This window comes from Myotis brandtii, unplaced genomic scaffold (assembly GCF_000412655.1).
Source record: "Myotis brandtii unplaced genomic scaffold, ASM41265v1 scaffold2073, whole genome shotgun sequence".
In the NCBI taxonomy this organism is placed as follows: domain Eukaryota; kingdom Metazoa; phylum Chordata; class Mammalia; order Chiroptera; family Vespertilionidae; genus Myotis; species Myotis brandtii.
This window is the reverse complement of record NW_005357744.1, coordinates 56,152-59,433: the sequence shown is the minus strand read 5'-3', so window position 1 is coordinate 59,433 and position 3,282 is coordinate 56,152. Positions and strand designations below refer to the sequence as shown.

Sequence of the window (3,282 nt, the reverse complement as noted above, 5' to 3'; positions counted from 1 at the left end):
GGTCGTTATCTCCCGAGGGGTCCCAGACTGCGAGAGGGCACAGGCCGGGCTGGGGGACCCCCCTCCCCACCGCCCCGAGTGCACAAATTTTTGTGCACCGGGCCTCTAGTATAAATATAATAAGACTAAAAGCTGAACTCTTTACTTTCATGTATAAAGATTGACTTGGGAAAAATACACTTAAGTTATATTATGAAAAAACAACAACACAGGACAGACTAAAACATTTTTCAAATGTTTAACTGGAACTAAGTGAACATACATTTTTCTTCCTGGATATTTTATGTTTTGGCTTTATTGTCCACATGATTCCCAAGCAATACAATTTAAATTCAATTTAAAAAACAGTATAGATAAGATTATAATTAAATGAGTAGTTTTCTGTTCCAACACTCCCATCTCCCTGTCCTCCTCCCATGAAGCAATTTCCTTTGGGATTCTTGTTTCTTTTGTTTGTTTTCTTGTTTAGAGTGATTTCCTCTGCAATGAACCGAGGATATTCTATTTTCATAATTTCTGTCTGGATGAATGTCAACTGCTTTCATTTAGCCGTATCCAAATGTAGGTTCAAATTGCTGGTTGCGCATCATCACCTATGAGGTGTGCAGAGCCCAACCTGCCTTTTTTTCTGAGATCTCATGAACTTTCATCCCAGTTGCAGGAGCAATGAGGAAGCACAAGATGATAAATATGGTAGATGATGTCTAATTTCAGAGACTAATCTATGTCAAAATGTGTCTCCACTGGGAGAAGAAAATTACTGTTGCCTCCCAATTATAGCTCTGAGTTTTTTCAGCTTCCATATAATTTCTGAGTATTCCAATGGAAAGTTCTGGATTGAATGGAGGATTCTAGTCACCCATGGCAGTGTGTCTCTCTCACAGCATGGTCCCCTTATATTTGTCATACTCAGGCCTTGACCATGTGACCCATTTCATGTTTAATATTATTCCTCCCACTCTGACCTGCATTCTGCTTTCCTTCATCCTGAAAGCATCTTTATAATCTTTGGGATGGGAGAGACTTCTTTTACATAAAGGTCTTTCTACTAAGTATTTTTTCCCCTCTGACATGAGATTTCTAATATATTCTCTGGGGATAGACACTTTATTTTTTTCTTTTGTTCTCTATTGTTTTTTGAAATTGGATTATGCACATAGAAGGATTTAGTTGAGTGACTATTTCGTTGTTAGATGTAAAACAAATGGGAGAGGGTGAGGAAATGTCTAAGAAACACACAAAATAATATGGCAATAATCCGTGTAGACTTCTTAATTTTATCCTGTAACCCTAAATATGTAACCCTTAGAGCAGTGGTTCTCAACCTTCCTAATGCCGCGACCCTTTAATACAGTTCCTCATGTTGTGGTGACCCCCAACCATAAAATTATTTTCGTTGCTACTTCGTAACTGTAATTTTGCTACTGTTATGAATCGTAATGTAAATATCTGATATGCAGGATGTATTTTCATTGTTACAAATTGAACATAATTAAAGCATAGTGATTAATCACAAAAACAATATGTAATTAGATATGTGTTTTCCGATGGTCTTAGGCGACCCCTGTGAAAGGGTCATTCGACCCCCCAAAGGGGTCGCAACCCACAGGTTGAGAACCACTGCCTTAGAGTATATAATACATGCTATGTGTGGGCTCATGGCAAACTATGAGAAGCTTAGGAACTTAAAACAGTACATGTTTATTACCTGGAATTATCTTTGGATCAGGAATTGGGCATGGCTTAGTTGTTTCCTCATCTGTGGTTTCATAAGCCTAGAACCAAGGTCTTCACCAGCCTGCCTTCTCATCTGAAACTCAGTTCTATTCCAAGCTCATTCGGGCTGTTGGCATAATTTATTTCCTTGTGGTTGTGAGACTGAGGCCCTCAGCTCCCAGAGGCCACCCCTCTCCGTTGCCATTCTGAAAGCTGTGAGGAGTGAGGTGGTATCTCATTGTGGTTTTATGGTTACCCCGATAAATTCATTCTTAGTTACTCCATTAGTGACACCTAAATTTGCTCAATGGGGTTTTTTTTTACAGTTGGGTCAGGACAGCTTTCTGCTTATCTCGAGATATTTGAGCATCAGTTTTTGCCTCTTGGTCATGGTAAGGACAGTGAAATAACCAACTAACTAACTAACTAGTTATTTATGGTAAGTTTTTTTTTAAGTTCAAAAGTCTCAAGGGCCAATTTGTTTATTGATAACTTACAGTGGAGATAATTGGTTAGACATCCTGTCTCCATTAGATGACCAAACTCTGCAGGAAACTTCTGCCTCAGCTCTCCTAAAACCAAATTTCATCACATAAATATCAGAACAAATATCAGCAGGTTTATCCAGAGAAAAGTTATCTTTGTGTAAATAAGAATAACATTGGAAAGTTTATTCCTGGATGTTTCTCGGTCCCCAACTCATTTGAATTCTCTTTCACTTGCTGTATCAGACGATTTTTCCCTTATTAAAAGCATTATATGAGTTTGCTCATTGGTGTCTTATCATTTCTTTACATATTTGAAATATTTGGAATATTTACCCACCCTTTACATTTCCGTAATTTTGAATTTTTTCTCTTTATATCCTCAAAGCATTTTATAAAAAATGAATCATAAATGTTTTTAGCTTTGTGGGCCAGTCTCTGTTAAAACTCTGCCATTGCAATGCAAAAAGAAAACATAGATAGTATGTAAATGAATGGTTTAGCTGTGTTACAAGGGAATTTTATTTAGAAAAATAAATGGTGGGACAAATTTGCTCCACAGGCCATAGTTTGCCAATTCAAGTCAAGGTGCATGAAATGAGATTTTATAAGCACCAACCCTACTCTCTACATTGCCTTATCCTTTCTTAGGTCACATAGTAACAATTGTAAATGTACTTATAAATTTTACAATTCTCAAAGAGGTGTGTCTTATATTATCAGTCTTTGCTTATTATAAAGGTGAAAATCCATAAAGTGTGCATTATAGCCAAATGCTAGATGTTCACCAATGATTCCCACTTTCAAATTCACGTAACTTTGTATAAATTCCTTCCACATTGTCCCACAGTTGATATGTGTGACCAGTGAAAGACAGTGGAAATGATGGTATGCCACTTCTGAGTCTAGTTCATAAAAGGTGGTGTGGCTTCTTCCTTCTTTTTCTCTTTCAGGTCATTTGATATGGGAATGCCAGCCATCATATCAGGAGCAGCCCTGTTGAAAGGACCATGTGACAAGAAGCTAAAACCTCTTTGTTGAATTGTACACTTGAAACCTTATGGTTTTGTGAACCAAGGTC

At 37.4% G+C, this 3,282-nt stretch overlaps 1 protein-coding gene across 1 annotated transcript in view; it reads left to right on the top strand.

The window, feature by feature from the left end:
- LOC102242242 (natural killer cells antigen CD94-like) overlaps window positions 1–3,282 on the top strand; it is a 15,807-nt gene extending 12,525 nt beyond the window's left edge. The window contains exon 7 of the mRNA XM_014539018.1: window positions 3,155–3,282. The gene's annotated coding sequence lies outside the window, so the exon portion shown is untranslated. The remainder of the gene's footprint in view (window positions 1–3,154) is intronic.